The sequence below is a fragment of the Eublepharis macularius genome, chromosome 4, assembly GCF_028583425.1.
Source record: "Eublepharis macularius isolate TG4126 chromosome 4, MPM_Emac_v1.0, whole genome shotgun sequence".
NCBI lineage: Eukaryota > Metazoa > Chordata > Lepidosauria > Squamata > Eublepharidae > Eublepharis > Eublepharis macularius.
The window spans coordinates 179,532,162-179,547,646 of record NC_072793.1 but is presented as its reverse complement, the minus strand read 5'-3'; positions in this window follow the sequence as shown (position 1 = coordinate 179,547,646).

The following is a 15,485-nucleotide window of genomic DNA, read 5'->3' as shown; positions in this document are numbered from 1 at the left end:
CATATCAGATGATGACAGCGGAGAAGCGTTCCTTCAAAATTTGATACCAAAGTTGTTCCAGAGTAATATTTGCATTGCGTTTAAAGAAATTATCCCAACATCGAGAATTTACATGGAAAATATCTCTCTTGGGAAAATCTTGAAGAGGATAGGTCTAAAAATCTGGTTCAACAAACTCAATGTCATTCTTGTCTATGGGGATAATCAGTCGATGGATGGTTTACAAATAATTCTAGAAAGTTATGAGATTAATTATGGACTGCCAATAGAGCGAGTTTGGATTATAACTTCTCAATGGGATGTCACATCTATTTTCGTAGAGAGTAAATTCACACCAAAATCCCTCAATGGCAGTTTGTCCTTTGCACTGCACACAAATAAGGTGCCAGGATTTCAGGACTTCATTGAGACCCTAAATCCATATCAATCTGAGATATATTTCATCCAGCAGTTCTGGATGAATGCGTTTCTTTGTTCACTACCACTGTATAACCTTTATGCACTCCAAAACAAAAACTGTACTGGAGACGAGAAACTCAAGAGCGTTCCTGGAACTGTCTTTGAAATGGGAATGTCTGGTCACAGCTATGGCATCTACAATGCTGTCTATGCTGTGGCACATGCTCTCCATGCCATGTATTCATCAAGAACTCAGAATAGAGTGATGGGGGAAGGAGGTCTTCTCTATGCTCAGCCATGGCAGGTCAGTCACAGTTCTTTTGGTCACAGTCCATCCGTCATGAACTGCTGTGTGTGCAAGAACTCTGCTGGTTTGAATCCCGCTACTGCCGTAAGCTCTACAGGGGGCCTTCGATAAACCACTTCGCTCATTATCCAAGTAGGGATAATGATAATACTGACTTTGAATTGTCGAAGGTTTTCACGGCCGGAGAACGATGGTTGTTGTGGGTTTTCCAGGCTGTATTGCCATGGTCTTGGCATTGTAGTTCCTGATGTTTCGCCAGCAGCTGTGGCTGGCATCTTCAGAGGTGTAGCACCAAAAGATAGAGATCTCTCAGTGTGACAGTGTGGAAAAGATGTGGCAGGTCATTTATATCTACTCAGGAGGGGTGGGATTTTGCTGAGTCATCCTATAAGAGTTTCCCAGGGTGTGGAATGCTAATGGCGGGAGGCTTCACTGTATCTTGAGGAGGTTCTTTTGCATATGGATTGGTGCTTGATGTGCTAATCTTCTCTGCAGGGCTATTGTTGGGTATAGCATGTTTTGTTAGCCTGGTGTTTTTCAGAACTGGAAACCATGCTCTGTTCATTCTTAAGGTTTCTTCTTTCCCGTTGAAGTTTTGCTTATGCTTGTGAATTTCAATGGCTTCCCTGTGCAGTCTGACAAAGTAGTTGGAAGTGTTGTCCAGTATTTTAGTGTCCTGGAATAAGATACTGTGCCCTGTTTGAGTTAGGCTATGTTCAGCCACTGCTGATTTTTCTGGTTGTCCAAGTCTGCAGTGTCTTTCATGTTCTTTTCTTCTTGTCTGGATGCTATGCTTTGTGGTCCCGATGTAAACTTTTCCACAGCTGCAGGGTATACGGTATACTCCTGCAGAGGTGAGGGGGTCTCTACTGTCTTTTGCCGATCGTAGCATCTGTTGTATTTTTCGGGTGGGTCTGAATACTGCTTGGAGGTTATGCTTTTTCATAAGCTTTCCCATCTGATCAGTAATTCCTTTGATATATGGCAAAAACACTTTTCCTGTATGAGACTGTTTTTCCATGGTTGTTTGATTCATCCTGGGTTTCATTGCTCTTCGAATTTCATTTGTGGAGTAGCCATTTGCCTGAAGTGCGTGGTTTAGATGATTAATTTCCTCATTGAGAAAGTGCGGCTCACATATCCATCTTGCATGATCCACTAATGTTTTCATTATGCCTCTTTTCTGTCGGGGGTGGTGATTGGAGTTTTGATGGGGTTTTTGAATCATCTCAACAACGTCCACCTGAACATACAATTCACAATGGAGAAAGAAATTGAGGGAAAACTCTCATTTCTGGATACCTTGGTCATCTGCAAAGCAAACTTTCAGTTAGGTCACAAGGTCTACAGGAAACCAACTCACACTGATTGGTACTTACACAAAAACTCGAATCACCACCCCCGACAGAAAAGAGGCATAATGAAAACATTAGTGGATCGTGAAAGACGGATATGTGAGCCGCACTTTCTCAATGAGGAAATTAATCATCTAAACCACGCACTTCAGGCAAATGGCTACTCCAGAAATGAAATCCGAAGAGCAATCAAACCCAGGATGAATGAAACAACCAAGGAAAAACAGTTTCCTACAGGAAAAGTGATTTTGCCATATATCAAAGGAATTACTGATCAGATGGGAAAACTTATGAAAAAGCATAACCTCCAAGCAGTATTCAGACCCACCTGAAAAATACAACAGATGCTACAATCAGCAAAAGACAGTAGAGACCCCCTCACCTCTGCAGGAGTATACCGTATACCCTGCAGCTGTGGACAAGTTTACATCGGGACCACAAAGCGTAGCATCCAGACAAGAATAAAAGAACATGAAAGACACTGCAGACTTGGACAGCCTGAAAAATCAGCAGTGGCTGAACATAGCCTAACTCAAACAGGGCACAGTATCTTATTCCAGGACACCAAAATACTGGACAACACTTCCAACTACTTTGTCAGACTGCACAGGGAAGCCATTGAAATTCACAAGCATAAGCAAAACTTCAACAGGAAAGAAGAAACCTTAAGAATGAACAGAGCATGGTTTCCAGTTCTGAAAAACACCAGGCTAACAAAACATGCTATACCCGACAATAGCCTTGCAGAGAAGATTAGCACATCAAGCACCAATCCATATGCAAAAGAACCTCCTCAGGATACAGTGAAGCCTCCCGCCATTAGCATTCCACACCCTGGGAAACTCTTACAGGATGACTCAGCTCAATCCCACCCCTCCCGAGTAGATATAAATGACCTGCCAACATCTTTTCCACACTGTGACACTGAGAGATCTCTATCTTTTGGTGCCACACCTCTGAAGATGCCTGCCACAGCTGCTGGCGAAACATCAGGAACTACAATGCCAAGACCATGGCAATGCAGCCCGGAAAACCCACAACAACCATAATACTGACTTTGTTCAACATTCTGAGTGGGTCACTTATCTGTCTATAACCACAGTTCTTATTAAATTGCATATTATGAACTGCTTTGTGTGCAAGAACTCAAATGCCATTTTATAGATTTAGACCATGTAAGAAAACTGTTCCATGTGGAAAGATGTATACAATGATGTGTGAGAGGAAAAATGCATACCTGTTGCTCACACATGATAATATCTTGGATTTGCATTTATATGGAGGGCTTATCTCCAAGATACCTCAGATGGCTCCAGTCATGTACAAGCAGCATAAGAGAATCACCCAAATGCTCTTATTCAAAAGATGAATGCTTGAGTTACTATTCTGGTGGAATTTCATGTTCAGGAGTCAAATCAAGGAGACAATGATGTCAGATCTATGCGGGGGTTCCCTCTGGAAATTCAGTACAATCTTAATTATAATAGTATTCATTTTTTCCATCAAAAAAGACTTAATTTTAGCATTTTTATCAAATAAAAATCAGGCTAATTAATATTTGATAGTATTAATAAAATTGCAAATCACCGTTGCAGAACAAGTGGTTCCATGTCAACAAATACAGAGAGATATATTCATGTGTTTCTTGCTACATTTTTAAAATACGGAAACTCTTTCTCCTCCAACCTAGCTTTTTTCATTTTTGAGAAATATTCACTTTAACAACTGTGCTGGAGATGAAATCTTTTTTGATGATGATGGGAACTTGGCAGCTGGCTATGATATTTTGAACTTGGTCACATTCCCAAATCAATCTTTCCAAAAAATCCAGGTTGGTCGGATGGAATCTAAGGCAACTTCAGGTGAAGAGTTCAGTATTAATAGAAGTTTGCTGAAATGGAATCACAAATTTCAGCAGGTATGGAGAATGTTTTTTAAAATGCATGGTACTTTTTAAAAAAAGAAGCTTTCTGTGACCTCCTGGGTCCTTGGAAATCCAGACCATAGACATTACCTCTCAAAGACCTTCTTTTTCTGTGAAGATTTCACAGGCAACTGGTCCCATTTATTCCCTCCATTCAGAGAAATCAGCAGAGAGGTTTCAAAGGAACCTTTCAAACTGACCTCAACAAGGAAGGATGCCAGAAATAAACTTTCCAGTAGAAAGTTAATTAGCACTTCGGTGCTTCTTGGTCATTACTTTGCTTGGTAGTTTCCTGCCATGGAGTCAGTGGAGAGGTGCACGTGAGCAGAAACCTAGCTAATTTGGGGGGTTTGGGATGGCTGGAAATGTGCGTAGTGGGATGACTGTGTTCCATGTGAGTTTGGTGGAGTTACCTTTAAAAACAGCTTCTCCAGCTATGAATACTTGGCTCCCCATTGGGGAAAAAAGCCCCCAAAATCTGGAGCCCAAAAAATTACACGCAGAATTGAATCATAACTTATATGTTGTGAAGCTGCCATTCGTCATCTACCTGAAGAGGAAGCTGAGGAAATAAGAGGAGAGACAGCCAGGATTCTACGAAAGACAAAGCTTCCCACCAGCAATATAACATGCAAGGAGAGAAATGCCATCAAAACCCTCAATGCAGATCCAGACATCATCATTCTACCAGCTGATAAAGGCAATGCTACAGTGATCATGCAAACAGAGGAATACAAAACGAAGATTACGGAACTCCTGGACCCCCTGACCTACAAAAAACTAAAATGAGATCCCACCTGCAAAATCACCAGGTTAACAAATGCGCTGATCAAGAATTCCTCACTACATCCCGACACGCACAGAAAACTATGCAAGACAGAAGCACAGCCACATAGACTATATGGACTCCCTAAAATACATAAGGATTCAGTCCCACTCTGACCCATTGTGAGTGCCATTGGTTCACCAACATATGAATTAGCTAGACATCTGGCCGATCTCCTGCAGGACCACATCGGGAAAACCTCGTCTTACATCAAAGATTCAGCAGATTTCATCAACAAAATCAGTTCTCTGAAACTCAATCCACAAGACATACTTGTCAGTTTTGATGTTGTATCCCTGTTTACCAAGGTTCCAGTAAAAGACACTATTGCACTTATTAATCAGATTTTCCCAGAGGATGTAACAGCCTTATTCCATCATTGTCTGACAACCAGTTACTTCCAATGGGATAACAAATTCTATGAACAGATGGATGGGGTGGCCATGGGGAGCCCTCTCAGCACAGTTATAGCAAACTTCTACATGGAACATTTTGAAAAAACAGCTCTAGAATCAGCACGCCACAAACCTAGTGTATGGTTCCAGTTTGTGGATGATACATTTATCATTTGGAGCCATGGGGAGGAAGAATTGATGGGGTTTTTGAATCATCTCAACAACATCCACCTGAACATACAATTCACAATGGAGAAAGAAGTCGAGGGAAAACTCCCATTTCTGGATACCTTGGTCATCCGCAAAGCAAACTTTCAGTTAGCTCACAAGGTCTACAGAAAACCAACTCACACTGATCAGTACTTACACAAAAACTCCAATCACCACCCCTGACAGAAAAGAGGCATAATGAAAACATTAGTGGATTGTGCAAGACGGATATGTGAGCCACACTTTCTCAATGAGGAAATTAATCATCTAAACCACGCACTTCAGGCAAATGGCTACTCCAGAAATGAAATCCGAAGAGCAATCAAACCCAGGATGAATCAAACAACCAAGGAAAAACAGTCTCCTACAGGAAAAGTGTTTTTGCCATAAATCAAAGGAATTACTGATCAGATGGGAAAGCTTATGAAAAAGCATAACGTTCAAGCAGTATTCAGACCCACTCGAAAAATACAACAGATGCTACGATCAGCAAAAGACAGTAGAGACCCCCTCACCTCTGCAGGAGTATACCATATACCCTGCAGCTGTGGACAGGTTTACATCGGGACCACAAAGCGTAGCATCCAGACAAGAAGAAAAGAACATGAAAGACACTGCAGACTTGGACAACTGGAAAAATCAGCAGTGGCTGAACATAGCCTAACTCAAACAGGGCACAGTATCTTATTCCAGGACACCAAAATACTGGACAACACTTCCAACTACTTTGTCAGACTGCACAGGGAAGCCATTGAAATTCACAAGCATAAGCAAAACTTCAACGGGAAAGAAGAAACCTTAAGAATGAACAGAGCATGGTTTCCAGTTCTGAAAAACACCAGGCTAACAAAACACTCTATACCCGACAATAGCCCTGCAGAGAAGATTAGCACATCAAGCACCAATCCATATGCAAAAGAACCTCCTCAGGATACAGTGAAGCCTCCCACCATTAGCATTCCACACCCTGGGAAACTCTTACAGGATGACTCAGCTCAACCCCACCCCTCCTGAGTAGATACAAATGACCTGCCAACATCTTTTCCACACTGTGACACTGAGAGATCTCTGTCTTTCGGTGCTACACCTCTGAAGATGCCAGCCACAGCTGCTGGCGAAACGTCAGGAACTACAATGCCAAGACCACGGCAATAGAGCCCGGAAAACCCACAACAACCGCTGTTCTTTGGCCGTGAAAGCCTTTGACAATATATGTTGTGAGTTTACATTCATTGGATTTTTTACTTTATACCTTTATCAATCATTTACATGGTCAGAGAGATAGCTGGACTGCTTGGAAGGAGCCTACACGTACAGATATCTAGCATCCTTGAGGGAAACCCACCATTTTGCTCCCTACAATACACAGAGTGAATGCTGAGCAATTATCACCCTAGGATTACAAGAAATAAGGCACATATTAGAGCTGCATATTCCATCTTTCATTTCACTTCTCCTTTTTAAATAACGCATTAAAAAGTAGCATGAGATGGGCACTAGGAATGGTTCTGTTTCTGTTAGCAGATTTCCATTTGCAAAATTCTGTAGTATGTCCATGCCCTGACCTGGATAGGTCAGGAGAGCCTGATCTCATCGGATCTCAGAAGCTAAGCAGGGTTGGCCTTGGTTAGTAATTGGATGGGAGACCTCCAACGAAGACTAGGGTTGCGGAGGCAGGCAATGGCAAACCAGCGGTGTTAGTCTCTTGCCATGAAAACCCCACCAGGGAGCACCATACGTCAACTCTGACTTGAGGGCCAGATTTCATTCATTCATTCATTCATAGTACGTTCATAATGTATCCATTGTATAAAAGAATACAGAGATCAAATTATTCTGCTGGGGGTTTTTAGTCCTGAACTCGATAAGCTACCAAGAAGAGCTAGGAATGAGGTGGGAGAGATTGCACTGTACCACTATAGATGGAGAGTCACATTTTCAAATGTTCCGCTGTGTGAAAATTCTCTAGAAATGACTATAAGATGCCGGTTACACATCAGCTCTCTCCCTGACGTGCAAGTTTTCTTGCTTGCAGGCAATGTTTGTCTCTAAATATGGAAAAGATTCGAAACTGACATCTCCTCAGAACAAGAATTCTGATGCAGGGATAAAGCCATTCCTAGCTCATGAAGTGAAGGATGGAAATTTGCCTTGGCTTTTATTAATCAGAACACATGCTGCAATATTAAACAGAGGTATAAGGGGCAGAAAATGCAAATTCAGAGTATGAGTAAGATGCACAATGAGGGATATTTATTAAAGAAAAGACAGGTGCATGTGAAAGGCATAACTTTGGCTCCTCTGCTTACCCAGCTCCTTTTCCTTCCCTTATCAACTAATCTTTCAATGTATGTATTCAAGTGCAGAGATGGTGATTTCTAATGTGTTCTTGGGCAAGGCAGTTGGAATCAAGAATCATCTTTGTAAGGGACAAGCAGCGCATTTCCACCACCAACCCCTTCCTTCTGTTTATCTTTAGAGTGCCCCACGCAGCACATGTGTCGAGAGCTGCCCCACCGGACACAGCAGGATTGTTCAAGAGGGGAAGCAAGTTTGTTGCTACGATTGTGCTCAATGTCCGGAAGGGAAAGTTGCAGCCCAGATGGGTAAGTAAGAGGATATCAAAGTACAAGAGAAAAGCTCCAGTTACCAGGACTTTCCTCTGCAATGAATATACATACGAAAATGGGATGAAAAAGTTGAAAATGTACATCAGGAGGAAACAGGCCATGAGGCTCTCCCTGACTGCCCATTTTCCAGAAGGTGGAGGTTGGCAAATCCATTGGTATATTCATTGCAGAGGAAAGTCCTAGTAACCGGAGTAGCGTCAAATTGGAAACCACCCCTGGCATATCCCCATTGGTGGGGAATTGGGGTCTGTTAGGAGCAGCTGGCTGATGTATGGCCAAGCTGTGAGGTCAGATGCCCTGGTGGGGAACCCCTGGACAAGCCAGTTTCCCCCTTGCAGCTGTATGGCCGGGGGGAGCTTTAAGGGGGTGAACCTCTTTGCCAGGCTGGCCGGGTCACAGCCATACCATGGATGGCTCGCCCCCGGGGCTGTTGGTTCATCATCCAGACAGGTCCGGGTGGGGACTAGGAGTGACCCCAGGGCCTGACCTGTACCGCTAGTTAGGCCCTTCCTGTGCTGACAAATGTGTGATTTTAATTTAATAAAGCGGCCCTTTAATTCCCAGCACTTGTGTCTGCCGCTTTATTCCAACTGAGGGGGCAATAGCAATTCCCAGTGTAGGCTTCGCTAATTCTGTTATACTAACTCACTTTAACAACTTTGTATGCAGTACTGTCAAAGTCTTCTTTACTGATATTAAACAAGGTTTCCTTTCACAAACTCAGTAGCAGGTTCATTACCAATTTCTTTCAGTGAAATTCAGTTCCTTAAATACACTCATAGAGTCTTTTCATCATCTTTTACTAGAGCCATTTCTCTACTATTTGTATCTGTAAAGACATTAATGTGCCCTATTGTAACTTAGGCAGAATTTTTTTTCTGTTCTTCTGGGCTCCACATGCCAACCTGTAAGCTCCATTTACTTGCCATATTTAACAGTAGTTTGAATACTGAAGAAGCAGCTCTTCCTCCTGCCCAAAGAGCTGCAACAATAGCAGAGGAAGCCACAGCAAGAGCCAGCGTATTTTGTTGCTGAGCTGTTATTCAAAACAGATCCCTAACAAACATCATAGGCTACATTTCTTCCCATTGGGGACTGAAAACATTGTTCTCCACAATCTCTTCACCACAACGAACCTGTGAGGTAGGTCAGACTGAGAGGGTGTGACCCACTCATGGTCAGTGAACAACCTTCCTTGGCAGTGTTAGAACCCAGAACTCTTTCATCCTAGTCCCACATTCTAGCCACGGCACCTGCCTCCCTGATTGGACGGTGGGAATCACCCACCATACAGAAGCCGGTGGCCAATTGTCAAGCTCCTAGCTTTAGTTTGGAGTGAATCATGCATGCCTTAGATAGCTATAGCTTCTAAAGCTTCTAAAGCAAAAAGCAAGGATTGGTTTTCTAAGGACTGTGTGGGCCAGGATGCAACCAATGCCTCTGTGTCTGGCTCTGTGATTCTCATGATCATCGTGTAGCACATAGCCAATTTTGAGACATCAAACTTTATTTTCAGTTGAGTGTTGCCTGATGCAGACCATCTAAACTTCTGTTGGAAGAGTAACAGGGGACTTCTGCACATATAACCTGAGTCAGGATCTCTCCTTTCCCTTCCTTCATGGCAACTCTAGATTGCAGGAAGAAACTGAGTAAAGGGGAAGGAAGAGAATTTCTCTTAACAACCCTTCCCAGCAGCATCATTTAACTGGCAACGGAAAACAAAACATCTGTAAATTATTGTAATTATTATGAATTTCAGATGCAGACCAATGTGAGAAATGCCCAGAAGATGAATATCCAAACCAGAACAGAGATCACTGCATTCCAAAATCCATAACCTACTTGTTCTACCAGGACCTCTTGGGAGCAGCCTTGGCTTCTATTGCTGTTTTGTGTTTTCTGGCCACAGTTCTAGTGATGGGAATCTTTGGTGCACACTGGAACACACCCATTGTCAAAGCCAACAATCGAAGCATCACCTGTGTCCTGCTCTCCTCTCTGCTGCTCGGCTTTCCGTGCTGTTTCCTATTCATCAGCCAGCCTGGGAGAGTGACCTGCCTCCTCCGGCAAATACTGTTTGGCATCATCTTCACCATTGCTGTGTCTTGCATATTGGCCAAAACCATCACTGTGGTGGTTGCCTTCATGGCCACCAAGCCAGGGAACAGGATGAGGAAGTGGGTGGGGAAGAGACTGGCCATGTCCGTCATCATTCCCTGTTGTTTGGTTCAAACTGGCATCTGTGCACTCTGGTTAGCAACTTCGCCCCCCTTCCCAGAGTTTGACACACACTCCCAAATCAGCCATATCATCATACAGTGCAATGAAGGCTCAGATATCATGTTCTACCTTGTGCTGGGCTACATGGGTCTTCTGGCCACCATCAGTTTCATGGTGGCCTTCCTAGCCCGGACATTGCCGGATTCTTTCAATGAAGCCAAGCTGATCACCTTCAGCATGCTGGTCTTCTGCAGTGTTTGGATCTCCTTTGTCCCCACCTATCTGAGCACCAAGGGGAAAGACATGGTGGCCGTGGAGGTCTTCTCCATCTTGGCCTCTAGTGGAGGCTTATTGGCTTGTATCTTCTTCCCCAAATGCTTCATTATTTTATTCAGATCTCAACTGAACACCAGAGAGCAGCTGGGAAGAAAAAATAAATAAGTGAAACAATACTCTTCAGATTTGTTTTTTAAAATATTTCAGTCAACTCCTTTCCTTTCATGCCTTTCCTTACTAATGATGAGGGAAAAAATCTTTTCTGATACAGCATCATTGCATTGAATGAAGCCCTAACTCTGTGAATCAAACACTGGCAGGAAGAGAAATCTCACCTGTCTTCGATTATGAATGTGTCTTCTACAGTCATCAGGTAGAAAGTGCCATCTTATTGCTAAAGGCCTACCCCTGCTGGGGTTTTCATGGGAAGAGACTCGCAAATGTGGTTTGGCTTTGCTTTCCTCTGAAACTCTGGTCTTCCTTCAAAATTTCCCATCCAGTTACTAAACAACGTTTACCTAGTTAGCTTCCGAGATCAGGCCTGTCTGGGCTATTTGAATCAAGGTTTTACTGGTGTTTTGGCTGACATATTTTGAGGGGGATATGGAAATATGTTATAGGTAAACATGGCCACGAACCGCATTACGATCCAAAAAAACCCCATGAACCGCCTGATTTTCTGTTCGCGAACCAGCAGTTCGTGAGCGTCCATGACCAGTGAACCAGCATTCATTGGAAGCCTGGTTCGTTGCGTTCGCCCCTGGTTCATGAAGCCAGACAGTCAGGCACCATCAATCAATCCCCTTGGAAACGGAGCTGGGGGAATGCCTGAACTCTGTCTGCACTCCTTCTGTCACCCTGGAAACCTGAATTGAAGCCCAGCTTACCTTGATCGGCAGGTCTTCCTTCCAACCATAGAGCTGCAAATTGGTTACAATTGGTTACATGGAAGAGGACACCCAGGGGGAGGGAGGGGGAAAGGGGGTGTTCTGTAGACATGAGCACTCCAATCTCATCCCTGAAAACCCTGATAGGCAGTTCTGATGGCCAATCCCTTGTACACTGGGCCAATGTCAACTGGTGGTTCTAATTGTATCAAATGGGAGTTTCCTGGGGGCCTCGGATTGGAGAGGATATAACTCCAAGATCCCTATAGCAAACTTGACCAAACTTGGTTGCTGGCTGGAGGAGAGCCTGCTAAACACTCCCTGTGAATATGGGCTCCCTAAGTGCAACGGGGGCCATTTTGAAGCCCACGAACCACAAACCTGGAACCAGTTAGTCAGCAGGAAATGTTCATTATGGTTCATTAGTTCAGGTTCGTTGGCGACACCGAACCACAGATGGCTGGTTTATTAATTTTTTTTTGGTTCATGCCCATGTCTACTTATAGGTACGGGGATTTCTCTCCTGGATGGGAAACAACACAGTATATAAGGGGAATTAAGTCCATATCTCCGCCCAAACCTCTAATGACTGTGTTGCCATCATGGTATTGGCCCGACAATAGCCCTGCAGAGAAGATTAGGATATCAAGCACCAATCCATATGCAAAAGAACCTCCTCAGGATACAGTGAAGCCTCCCTCCATTAGCATTCCACACCCTGGGAAACTCTTACAGGATGACTCAGCCCAACCCTACCTGCCTGAGTAGATATAAATTACCTGCCAACTTCTTTTCCACACCATGACACTGAGAGATCTCTGTCTTTTGGTGCTACACTTCTGAAGATGCCAGCCACAGCTGCTGGCAAAACGTCAGGAAGTACAATGCCAAGACCACAGCTAAAAAGCCCAGAACATCCACAACAACCATATTGCAAATTCTTGCCTTATTTGCTTATTTTACCACACACACACACACATATACACACACACACACCATATTATTTTCTGTAGCTATATACAACTTCTTAGTATTTATTATGCCCCCTTTTGCCATTTGTTCCTGTATCATGCATTTGATTTGAGTCATTTTACTTTTGTGGTATTTTATGCATAGTGCCTTCCAATAAATGCTTTAATTAATATCAATACCATTTTGAGTTCCTGTCTTTCTGCTTGCAGTCATGTATCCACCACAGGGATAAAGTCTTGCAATACCAGAGGCCTTCTGCTTAAAGAAAACCAGTTACTGACCCACTGAGATAAACTTAGGATGCAAGAGTGAAAATCACATGAGTCGGGTAGAGTACAAATCAACGATATGTAATAAATCACTCTAGAATATATCAGAACAAAAATCAACTCCAATCAGTAACAGCCAATAAATATTCATATGGTGCAGCAAAGCAAGAAATCAATCCACAGGTAAGTATTCAGTTAAGTTGATAAAGTAAATAGCCAATTGCATGAATGTCCAATATACTGAATTGTAAAATCTATTTCAGGTGGAGCCGGTGAAGGCGGGCTGCACAAGGCATGCCCACTCCACCCTCCATGCAGCGCCAGCTTGTGTCTGCTGTTTCGTCTCCACAACCTCTTCAGGGGCGAAAGGCTACCACCGTACTAAAAGAAATGTTATATACACAATAAATACCATAAATATAATATGAAAGGTTACATGTATGAATGATAAATAAGGCAAATAGGACAGTAATCTTACCACACCAGTAACAATATACAATTCATAGCACCATCAAGAGTACACTCATGAAGTCAAATCCGGCATCCTCACGCACAGTAATCTATAGCAAGGCGAAAATATATCTACTGCCTCATTACAACATTTAAAGAGACTCTGCAATTTCAAAGCCAAACAGTAACAGTATATCAACAATATTTACAAAAATGTATTACAAAAACATACCTCACAGAAAACAGGAGAGATCCAGCTCACTGTTCAAACCGTGTGGTTTCAATGTTTTTAATGTATAAATCCACTATCCCTCTTTCCTGAGTAATGTTTTGTGCAAGTTATGCAACGGGATACCCTGTCCTCAAAATAACACTGCACCCCGCCTTCACTGGCTCCACCTAAAATAGATTTTACAATTCAGTATATTGGACATTCATGCAATTGACTATTTACTTTATCGACTTAACTGAATACTTACCCGCAGGGGTCATTTCGTAGAAAAAGAGCTGGAGGAACTCATTAGCATAACTCATCAGCATAACTCATTAGCATATGCCATGCCCCTTGCAGGCACCGGAAGTGTGTCGTTAGCATAACTGCTTCGCATATGCCACACCCCCTGACATCACCTATCTTGGCTGTTTTGGACCCAATCCTGGCCATTCAGGGCCAAAATTGGGCCCAAAATGGCAACAAGGGGCTGAAAATGGCCAAAAAGGGGCCCCAAATAGTCAGGATCGGGCCGCTGCTGAGTGGGACAGTGATCTACCATGCGCCAGAGCCCTGATCCGGGCCGTTTCAGCCCCAATCCAGGCTGAAACAGGTCCAAAATGGCCGAGAGTCAGGTGGGTAGGGCCACCTGACATGTGACCTCTTTGGGGAACTGCCGGAACTGCGTTCCAGCGTGTTCCCCTTCGAAATGAGCCCTGCTTACCTGTGGATTGATTTCTTGCTTTGCTGCACCATATGAATATTTATTGGATGTTACTGATTCGAGTTGATTTTTGTTCTGATATATTCTAGAGTGATATATATATATATATATATATATATATATATATATATATATATATATATATATATATATTCTAGAGTTGATTTGTGTTCTACCCAACTCATGTGATTTTCACCCTTGGATCCTATTGCATCTGGGTGGGTTCCTCTCATTTTCTTGCTTGGAAAGTGATAAACTTGGCTTAGAATCATAGAATCATAGGGGGGCGGGTTGGAAGGGACATCCAGGGTCATCTAGTCCAACCCCCATCTAGAAGTCAAGCAGCTTCTTAGCAAAGCAAGCTAGGAAATCCCCAGATATGACTGGATTTTAGCTTCATCTGAGGCACTGTCTACACCTACAAAGGAGTGAACTGGCAGAATTCAGAGGTTGCAGAATGTCACGTCAACCCAAAGAGGAACTCCCTGATGTAAATACGTGGTATTCTTGAACTTTGTGACAAACCTGTTTTGCAGAACAGATTATGTATGATACCCTTGAGCTGAGAATTAGAGGTCTTTGTTTTGATATCATCTTTCACAAACATGCATAAGAAGAATTTCAGACCCCACTGATTTGCTTGCTGGCTCCCGCTTCCTTGTTCCCCCAAAGCCCAGGAGTATAGATTACCTTTCTTGCACCTCACTGGACTAGGAGTTATGTCAGTACAGCCCTGGGAGAATAATGTTCTTCATTTAAGTAAAGATACCTCCACCCTAGGAGTGGCTTGGAACCTGCCAACATTCTGTGACTGGTCCTGTGGCAGCCATTTTGTCATTCATTGCATGCTTCCTTCCATCCACTTTCTGGTGGTACTTGCTAACATTTCTGCAAATTGAGAAGTGCGCTCAGGCTCAAAAAGGTTGGATACCCTGATCTACAACATCTCTTGTGATAATTCTACTCTCTAATTAAATCAGGAAAATATGCATAATATGATAATAAGCCCTTCCACTTTCCTTGCTTAGCTGTGAATGTGCCATAATCCAGATATATTGCAGGCTAACCACTGAACATGTACATTAGAGACAGGAGACAATAATAATCTGGCACTAACAGTTTAACTACGAGTTTTTGAAGTTATTTTACAACTGTTTTTGCGAGTTATTTTCTTTGTTTTAAGAAAGATATATTATTAGTTGTTATCTACCTACCTACCTACCTACCTACCTACCTATCTAAATGCCAAGCTGTATTGGCAACAATTCACTTTTTGTCCCTGCACAAGCGCCCTCGCAGGCCCCTCTCTAGGGAGAAAAAGTGAGTGGTTCGCTGTTCCGCTGCTTCAGGCTAGAGGGGTGCCATCAGGGAGGGCTTCCCTTGCAAGCCCTGCCTGGCAGTGCCTGCTGCTCCCAGAAGAGCAAGAGGGT